The 10,924-nt window shown below is 37.4% G+C and overlaps 1 non-coding gene across 1 annotated transcript; it reads right to left on the bottom strand.

Moving 5' to 3' along the window:
- Positions 1–1,075: 1,075 nt before the first annotated feature.
- trnae-uuc (transfer RNA glutamic acid (anticodon UUC)) lies at positions 1,076–1,147 on the bottom strand. The gene has a single exon. It is a non-coding gene; the product is annotated as a tRNA-Glu (tRNA).
- Positions 1,148–10,924: the final 9,777 nt, after the last annotated feature.

Raw genomic sequence — 10,924 nt, 5'->3', positions numbered from 1 at the left:
AAAAATATATCAGATAATTTTTTTTTTCAACTTTTGTTTGCATAAATCTGTTAATCAACCTCAGTTCTGATCAAAACTACTAAATGTTCAAAAACATCCAGGATTTTAACTCTTTAATTGCCAAGTTCATAAATGATGTCACTGATTTGGGGAAAAACAATATATAAAGTGATTGTGGACTGGAGATTTTTTTACTTTTTATCACAGTCTTGGACATGTCAAAGATTAGTAACAACATTAGCTCTGATGCATTTTTAGTTTTTTTTGCAGCATCAGATTAAATTTTTTCTCCCTAATTTACTGTTGGTGGCTGTTTTTGCCCCATAGACTTCCATTATAACCACATTTTTTGTCTGCACAGCCATGACACTATATAATCATGCATTCTTGATTGTTGCTGGTTTTCCCTGTTGGGAAGAGGTAAAGTTTGTGATTTTTACTGTTGATGACCAAGTGGCACCATTAACCCTTTAGATAGGCCTGAGCAAAGAAAGCTTAGTTTCTGGCTTTTGTGTGTGTGTGTGTGTGTGTGTGAGAAAGTGAGAGAGACCACCCACCCTGGTGCAGAACACCATGGTCATGAGTTATATTCTGAAATGGGGGAGGAATGTGATCCTCATCAGCACAAGGCACCGCGAGGCAGTGGTGACAATGTTCATAAATCTGATGCAGAGTAGATATTTTACAGAAAAAATGGAAAAGTGTATCGCTGAAGGATTTTAAGGTAGTTTCAAACTGGCTTTACCATCAAGAAAAGACAAGCATTTCATACACAGGCCATACATAGGTTTAGTCTGTACTTCTCACCATCCAAAGGCCACAGGTGCAGAAATACACTTTGTTTTTGTGTACTCCATGTAGTTGTGAGGGCTGAGGTACATATTTTGATTTTCTCAGACACATCAAGGTTAGTGTGCAAAGGTCTCTCTCTAACTTTCACACACACCCACATGATAACAACTACTGCTGAACAACAAAAGCTAGATTTCAGTTCACCACCAGGTTCCCGGCTGTTATTAACTGAGCGATTTGGTGAACTCCTCGCCAGTTCTGCAGACAATCCAATAAAGTCACGTTCCCATACCGGGAGTCGAACCCGGGCCGCCTGGGTGAAAACCAGGAATCCTGACCGCTAGACCATATGGGAGGGCTCCCTGGGAGAGTTGAGATCGGCGTTTTACTCGACCACCAAGCAGTTTGAGCTCCAGCGCGGTATCATCCAGAGCTTTGCATGGGAACCTTGCATTGCAGAGCACAAAATCGGCCAGCGCTGACCGAGCATTCAGCTACTCGAGCTGTCACTCCAGCGGAAGATCAGCCACTAGACAGAGCGTGGGCTGGTGTTCCTGGTGCAGAAAGCCAGCATACCTCCTAGTACAGGACTCTCCGCATTTCAGGGATTGTGGGAGGTGTTACTCTGCCAGCAATTCGGCAGCTGGAGTCTGTGGCACACCTCTGGGCTCTTAAAAGGCAGCCGAGCCAGCCAGGAGTCGAACCTAGAATCTTAAGGGGAGCGGGGTCCTACCTGCTTATGCTTTTCAAGTGACAAATGGCCAAAAGCTATACCTAGCATTCAACGGTGATGTGGAAAAGCCAATGCCGTGACCCGGCTTCGAACCAGGGTTTCTGCGGCCACAACACAGAGTACTAACCACTATACGATCGCGGCACCCCACACACCTGGGCTAGCAGGAAAAAGGAGCTGCTACATGTTGTGATATGGGTTCTGGCGCCCCTCTGGCCTGGTGCAGTGGCTTTTGATTTAGACATGATTGGAATAGTTGTAGTCTTTTTTGACACTATATCGAGAGACGAACAGATTCATACCCAAATGATACCTTCTGTGCTTTTTAAATAAAAAAAAACAAACAAATAAATTAAAAAATCCTGCAACCCGGATACACTACATGATTAGTTCTATTGACACTGGGACTGACACTCACAGACACCGAGAGAGAAAATGAGCCAAAAGAGAGTTCTCCTCAGTTCATCAAGAAGCTTAAGAATGATTTAAGTTGAAGAGGTCAATGGTACTGTGGCTTTGGTTATGTAACGTTTTGCGCAGTGAATCGAAATGAACACAACACCAACATGCTGCTGGCTGCAATCGGTGATCGTTTTCGGATTCCGTTGAGGAAGCGTTCCCGGCCGTTATTAACTGAGCGATTTGGTGAACTCCTCGCCAGTTCTGTGGGTAATCCAATAAAGTCACGTTTAACGGTAACATTATTAGCTAGATGGCATATTCTTCTGCTATGGAAACAAATTCTCCCTCCATCTTTTGATGACTGGCAGTAAGATGTTATGAGCTTCATTCATTTGGATAAAATTAGGTACACAATAAAGGGCAATACTGGCATATTTTCTGAAACTTGGGGCCATTAATTTTTATTTATTTCTGATTATGTGAATTCTTCTTCTATAGTTGGTCAGTCTAATCATTAGGATGTCCTTATAATTGTGGCTTGATCAAGTATGTGCACTGTGTATACATAATTTATATTAATGTTTTGTTTGCTGATGTAAACGATTGTGATTATATTTAGTTAGTTAGTTAGTTAGTTAGTTAGTTAGTTAGTCTCTAAACTCAAACTCAGTTTCTTCTGTACATATTTGACATACACTATTTTTTGGTTTGTATAACTGTATATATATAATCAGAAAGAGGACATTCTTAAAAAAGAGAGATTTGATTTGAAACCTGAACTGCTATCAGGTCCATGCTGAACACCTTCTGACCAATCCAAATCAAGTATAAATTTTAATCTCAATACTGCACATAATTATCAAATAAAAGTCTATCAAGCTGTTATCCAAAAGTCTGAAATAATGTTTCTCTTAAGTGTTTTAATTCAAATCCATATTTTGGTGTGATTTATACACATGGGTTTGTCCATTCTGACTTTTGGACGCTTTATTATGTCCATTTTATGATGAAACAGGAAAAGACTTTGAAAATCATCTGTCATTTTCTGATCATGTTAAATATCAACACAACTAGACTGAAATATACAGGTAAGATATGCAACTAATTGAAACATGAACAGAGCAAGATATAAACTGATATCTACTGGTTTCCTGTCAGGGTTGTGGACTGTTTTCTGGCCACTAGAGACCCCCACTGCCTTTTTGTTGGTGTCCAGTCTCTGTCATTATGTCTAATAGGTGTCTCCTGTGCTTTGTTTAGGTTTGTGTATTTAAGTCACCCTTTTCCTCCACAAATACTTTGCGTAGTGTTTCCTGTACCTTGATTAAGTCTAGGTCAGCCGTGTGCTCTGTTTTATGGCCTTGTCCTTAAAAGACTTTGTGCATCTGGTATAGTTCTTTGTTTTGATTCATTGACAAGTGCTCTTTTGAACGCCTTATGGATTTATTTTGTGGACTAATTAGAATGACTTTTTGGAAGTATTGACTTTGTTTTTTGATTAGACTCCTGTGAACCTTTTGTATGCTTTTGGATTAACCTTGTGGATTTTGGGGATTTATTCTTTGGAACTACTGTCAAGTCTTTTGAGCTGACTTGTTGGATTTGTTTTGTGGATTATTTGACTTGCATTATTATCTAATTAAAGATAAGTAAACATTTCTCCAGAACTGTGATCTGGTTATCTGTATTTGTGTTCAGCCCCCTTTGATTGTGTTCAAGTTTTCTCACTAGTCTTGCCCTCACTTGCCACCATAACCTACTGTTCCTTCATTGGACCACTTTTGATAGATACTGACTACTGCAGACCAGGAACACGCCACAAGAGCTGCAGTTTTGGAGATGCTCTGATCCAGTCATATAGCCATCACAATTTGGTCCTTGTCCATACTGTAGGCTTGCCCATTTTTTCTGGTAAAAAGTATACTTAAAGTATACATTTTGTACATTGGTAAAAAATAACTTTTAGTAAAATTAGCTTAAAAATGAACGTCTGTTTCAGTAAAATGCATCAGTTATTTGTGATGGTCTGTGAATTCCAGCCTACAGTGTCAATTTTACTATGAGGTTAGGACCATCAAATTTTTTGTTCCAATCATTTTGTAATGATTTCAGTCTTCAACATGGCCTTACTCAATATTCCAGATATCAAGTTGATGATTTTACAGAATGTTCTTTACATTATGATTATTTTATGTACAAAACAGTCACCAATAAAATGACTATCTGGGTTTTCAGTCATGTATAACTCATAACTAAAAGTAATTTTAATAAAAGTATACATATGTATAGTTTATAAATGATCTGAATGCATCTTCCACCACTGATTACCAGTAATGTACAAAAAACAGTAGTATGCTGTGGTGATCAATATAGCTATAACGTCCCAGAGTATTTGTATTTTCAAGGTCACTGCTTTTTGTATTTTAATGTTTATTCTGTAATAGTCAATGAAGCCTTAAGTAATGAATCCATATTTGCAATGCTTCAGAAATGTTTTATTTTTATGCTCTGTGACAAAGAAATAATGTTCAAATCTGTTCTTCTGTTCTTTTGCTAGACCCACAACAGAGGCAGAATGGCGTAAAATAGCGCATGATTTTCAATCTAAATGGCAATTCCCACATTGCTTATTGCGCTTGATGGTAAACACATCCGTACACAGCCTCCAGTTAAAGGTGGCAGTCTTTACCATAATTACAAGTCCAGCTTCTCTGTAATAATGATGGCTGTTGTGGATGCCAATTACAAGTTCGTCTACGCCAGTGTGTATTTTGTAGAAGAAGGAAAAGTGTCTTTCTTAAAGCATGGTGCTTCTGTTATTGATGTTAGCCTTTTATGCATAAAATACTATGTATATACTGTATCTTCAGACTATACAACTTGGGTGTACTTTGAAAGCATTGAGACAGGTGTCCATGACTGTTAGAAATAGTGCTTACCCCAACCCTGTATTGGAAACTGAGGGAACTGAACGTTTCACCTGCACAAGACATAAAGTAACTAAAATATACAGTGAGGGGAAAATTATTTGATCCCCTGCTGATTTTGTACGTTTCCCCACTGACAAAGAAATGATCAGTCTGTAATTTTAATGGTAGGTGTATTTGAACAGTGAGAGGCAGAATAACAAGAAAAAAATCCAGAAAAATGCATTTCAGAAAAGTTCTACATTGATTTGCATTTTAATGAGTGAAACAAGTATTTGATCCCCTATCAGTCAGATTTCTGGCTCCCAGGTGTCTTATACAGGTAAGGAGCTGAGATTACAGTAGGAGCACTCTCAGGGAGTGCTCTTAATCTCAGCTTGTTAAGTGTATGAAAGACACCTGTCCACAGAAGGAAGCAATCAATCAGATTCCAAACTCTCCATCATGGTCAAGACCAAAGAGCTGTCCATGGATGTCAGGGACAAGATTGTAGACCTACACAAGGCTGGAATGAGCTACAAGACCATTGCCAAGCAGCTTGGTGAGAAGGTGACAGCAGTTGGTGCGATTATTCCCAAATGGAAGAAACACAAAAGGACTGTCAATCTTCCTCTGGGGCTCCATGCAAGATCTCCCCTCATGGAGTTTTTCAATGATCATGAGAACGGCGAGGAATCAGCCCAGAATTACACTGGAGGATTTTGTCAATGATCTCAAGGCAGCTGGGACCATAGTCACCAAGAAAACAATTGGTAACACATTATGCCGTGAAAGACTGAAATCCAGTAGCGCCCGCAAGGTCCCCCTGCTAAAGAAAGCACATGTACAGGCTCATCTGAAGTTTGCCAGTGAACATCTGAATGATTCAGAGGTCATGTGGTCAAATGAGACCAAAATCCAGCTCTTTGGCATCAACTCAACTCGTCGTGTTTGGAGGAGGAGGAATGCTGCCTATGACTCCAAGAAGACCATCCCCACTGTCAAACATGGAGGTGGAAACATTATGCTTTGGGGGTGTTTTTCTGGTAAGGGGACAGGACAACCGCACCGCATCAAAGGGACGATGGACGGAGCCACGTACCGTCAAATCTTGAGTGAGAACCTCCTTCCCTCAGCCAGGGCATTAAAAATGGGTCGTGGATGCAAAGAGGAGTGGGCGCAAATTCCTTGAGATGTGTGCAAACCTGGTGGCCAACTACAAGAAATGTCTGATGTCTGTGATTGCCAACAAGGATTTGCCACCAAGTACTAAGTCATGTTTTGCAAAGGGGTCAAATACTTATTTCACTCAATAAAATTCAAATCAATGTATAACTTTTTTTGAAATGTGTTTTTCTGGATTTTTTTTCTTGTTATTCTGTCTCTCACTGTTCAGATAAACCTACCATTAAAATTACAGACTGATCATTTCTTTGTCAGGGAGCAAATGTACAAAATCAGCAGGGGATCAAATAATTTTTTCCCTCACTGTATACCGTACACTGGTTAATGGTGATTTGTGAGGACTTTTATTTTTATATATTTTCATATATTTTTTATATATATATAAAAAATGTAAACATAAATATGCTAATTCAGGCTAATTCCAGAAACAAACAATGTGATTTCTGTGGCATTTCACACTGACACTGTGGACCATATGTGTGTATGTGATGTAGCACTAAATGTGATGCCCTCTTTTATGTTTTAATCAACATGCTGGAGAGCTTCAATGTCTTTTTAGCCACTTCACTATACTTAGCATTTTGCACAACATTTCTTATAGCACAACTTGCGGTTCCCCTCTAAACTGTCCAGACGCACACACACACACACCCGGAACCAAAATCACATGTAATCATTCATAACATCACATCTTCCCCACTTTAAAAGTAAAGCACTATCTTTGGGATTCTTTACTTCTATTACTAACTTTTATGCAAAAAACAACCTTTTTTTTTCTTTTATCTAACAGTAACACAATAGTTGCAGTTTAACTGTGAGATATTACAATCAACCTTTTTCTTTTTCAACTACCCCAGTCCTTGAAATATTTAACAAATTTCAATAAGCCTTTCAGGAGGTCTAACAGGTCATCTTGGTCTGCAAGACATCGCAGGAGAGACATTATTTTTGCAGATTTCGCTTCCACATCTTCAGCATTTACTTTTTGGGGTTTTCATTCTTTGCTGCTTTTGCTTTGCAAAATGTGTTTTGCTCCTCTTTTTTAATGGCCTGCACTGCAGCATCTTCTCTATGTAGTTCCTTGGCTTGTGCACAAGTTATTTCAGCAGGTCTACACATATTGACTGATTTCTCCAGTGTCAGGGTCAGGGTCAGGGTCTTTCCCTGAGACCATTATCAGGAATCCCACAGACTATTTTGTCCCTCACCATTGAGTCTCTAAAATCTTCAAATTCACAAGTGTTACTTAGTGTGTGCAGTTTCGCAAGGTACTGGTCAAAACTCACTCCTTGTGTCTGGTCAGCAGAGAAAAATTTGTATCTCTCAAAAGTGACATTCTTACTTGGCACGAAGTATTATGGAACATGTGCCACACACAAGACCTGAAATAATTGTTTGGTCTAAAAACCACACACCTGGCAACACACAAACATCATCTGACATTCACTGAATTGAACTAGATGACTGTTCCTGAGAAAATTCAGCAACTTATTATTTCAATCAATTTACGCACTAGGCTTTCTCACAACAAATCAATCTCACTGTTGGATATGTAATCTAATGATGATGAGGTAGTTCTAGGTTTCGCCTTGTTTTATATAAGCTGTATCCGATACTGCCATCCTGTGGTGAGATTGAGAATTGACCTAATACAGGAGACTTACTATCAGGTACCACAGAGTATAGAAGTAATGCATTAAGTCTCTTTATATACTTTCACAAGAAGACCAGCCTGTAACCACTTAATGAAATAAAAATAATAAATGAATTAAATGACTTGAATGAAATTTTATTTTTATACTTGTACAGAAGGCCATCATACAGAGGTGGCAGCAGGAATAACACAGGCTACTGACTTAACACCTTACTACACACTGTGTCACTTTAAATTTCATTCATCTCAGGTTACTTTTAGAAGCATTACTGCACTTTAAAGTTTTGGACCCTGTGTTTTCTATAATGTATAATTTTCATTTTGAATGTACTTTTTTGTGATTTCAGTATTTATACCCTATACTCTTATACTTACACTCTACCCATGTGTGTACTTACCCCCACTGTTACCCATAGCCCCTCCCTGCATGCTTAGTCTCGTCAGCACTGTGAATGTCATACATGTGTCTCAGACCTTGAGTCCAAGAGAATTATTATTTCATCTCATCACACTGTATGTGGCTGTGATTATCTTGAAATACTGCATAGTTAAAGCTCTGTGAAGAGATTCTGGCACTTAGGTTTAAAACACTTAAATCCTCATTATTCCCATCCTACAGTTCTGTGATTTATTTTAAAGTAAATTGTTCTTCATAAGTATACCAGTAATTGTTAAGAAGTTTCTGTCAGTTCACATTTCACAATACAAATCAAATCCAGCTCCAAGAAGAGATTCAGGGTCTAAGGTGATCTGTTATAAAGAAGGTATCAGCTTTCATATAAGCATTTCTTTAATGTTAACTAATGCAGTAAATAAAGTAAGTTAACAGAGCCTTAATGTAAAGTGTTATCACAGTATGTTTATATGGTTTATTACTCACATAAATAATTGTAATGTGATAAATGTATTGATTATGTCCACTGAAAAAAAATCAGCTGAATCAGAATAAACCTAAGCTTTTAAACTTTATTTGTAGAAAACATTGTTTTCCTTCTAGGATTAAGCTCTTATTAATTCTCAATATTCTTAAATGGAATCACAGGGTTTTTTAAAAAAATTTTTTAACATTTCACAGGCTGAAAGACTGAATTTGTCAAATGTCAGATTCATTCAATCACCGCAAAACAAAAGACTTGAAGAAACCAACTCGGGTAAAACAACAAATCTACGCATGGAGTCCAAAATTCTGTGACCACATTAATAATCCGGGATTTTTCTTCAACTGCATTTTTTCCTATTTAAAATATAGAAAGTAAACAATAGTTCATTTAAGATTCTGTACTCTTTCTAGGTGTCTATTTAAAGGTCAGATTTTCCTCATGTCTGATCTTTTTTACTGAAGCATGTGTTCAAGTGACACACTGATGCATTTGATCTAAAATGGCTTGTAAGGTTTTACATAAACTTGTGGTGTCCATGCAGCTCAAATGCACACACTCATTTAAAGCAAAAAAGGCAACATGCTAAATGCTAGAAGCTCAGAAAGGCATCTTGCATAAATTTCAAAGATTTTACTTCAAGTTGTTGTCAAATAATATAATCTGTAAAACAAATTGATGTATTAAATTAGAAAAAAATGCCAAAACGAAGCATTTTTACTAGTGGTCTCAGACATTTGGACCCCACTATATATTTTATTATGGCCTTAGCAAGGCTATAAAGTGTCCAGCTTTTATATATTTCTTTTCTGTTTTGTACATTCCTTATTTTGAAGGCTAGTGTATTAATTTAAGTGTGTTCATTTATGACAGAAATGGCCTCAATGTGTCTTAAAATGTCCTTGTTTTGTCTGTGCAGGCAACATTTATAACTGATTCCAGGTGTTTTGAGGAAATGCATCTCAAGCTCTGACATACTGCTGTGGCTGAAATTGATTTTTAAGACACTAATGTACATGGAAGTTGCTGGACAAAGCTCAGTCTGATGGTGTGGTTTTAGATCATTTGTGGCATATCTTGCTTCTTGTCATAGATAAATGTGATCTGTCTGAAAATGGAAAAATGGTGTTGGCAGTAGGACTGAAAGGGAACTGGAAGCAAACATTTTGATCAGTGGAGTTAATAAAGCTTATCTAACAGTTAGAACAGCTGTCCTGTGTGACTGAACAAAAGTGAAGCAAACAGATTTCTTCAGCAGGGGGTATCTGTCTCGTAAGCTGTTTAGTGAAGAGGAATTCTGCAGTATGATTAATGCCGTCACACCTGACTAATGGTGTCTGAACTCAAGCCACCCTACACTTGGAATAAATGAGGGACGCTGTGTCCACCTGTGTCCAGGGGGTGATGTTTCACAGCGAGGGTCTGAATTCATCTATCTAATAATCCCACTCTAATCAAACCCAGCCTTAGATATGATTTAAATTATGGTAGAATAACTATGTTACTCATATGGGAAATGTCTCAATCAATAATGCTGTACATTATGGTCCCCTTAAATGATATTATTTAACATTAGTTTACATAAACAAACCATGTATGTCAGTATTAATATACCCCGCCTACTGCTGAACAACAAAAGCTAGATTTCAGTTCACCACCAGGTAAAACAATTAGTTTGACTGAACTCAATAAATTGGTTGCTGCATTTATTGTTGAGGAGATGCAGCCACTCTTCACTGTGAAGGCGCCGACATTTTGTAATATCATCAGCAAAATCAGGGAAATGGACAGGGGCCGTGCTCTCCGATCGCAAAACCTTTACAAGCTTTTTGGACAAGGCATATATAGAAATGGAGGCAGACCTGAAGAAAACATTTGCAGATTGATCTAATTTTAGAATGACTTTAGGAAGACTATATTGCACTCTTTAATGTCTTTATTAACTTGGACTGTGAGTTTACTTTGTAATGTAACACATATAGGTTTCTATGTGTATAAAATGAAAAGAGAACGAGTCTACTGGTCAAATTTAAGAAAAAGTATCGCAAAAGTAACGTAACGCATTACTTTTTATAAAAAATAACTAAGTAATGCAATTAGTTACTTTTTTAGGGAGTAACACAATATTGTAACGCATTACTTTTAAAAGTAACTTTCCCCAACACTGAATATAATATAATAACAAATATATAATATATTTGTTATTTTGCACATTTTAGTAAACCATTTAAAGGTTGTGAAATTCTGTAAAAATGATCTGTATATGAGTGAAAAATTCAGTTTGTGTTGCGTTTAAAGGAAACTTTTATACATATACTGATGGCTAAAAATAATCAGAATGAGACCGCAATAGGAACAAATATAAACATTTATT

Source organism: Hemibagrus wyckioides, unplaced genomic scaffold (genome assembly GCF_019097595.1).
Source record: "Hemibagrus wyckioides isolate EC202008001 unplaced genomic scaffold, SWU_Hwy_1.0 Contig19, whole genome shotgun sequence".
NCBI classification, from domain to species: Eukaryota; Metazoa; Chordata; class Actinopteri; order Siluriformes; family Bagridae; genus Hemibagrus; species Hemibagrus wyckioides.
This window is presented reverse-complemented; position numbering and strand designations above follow the sequence as displayed.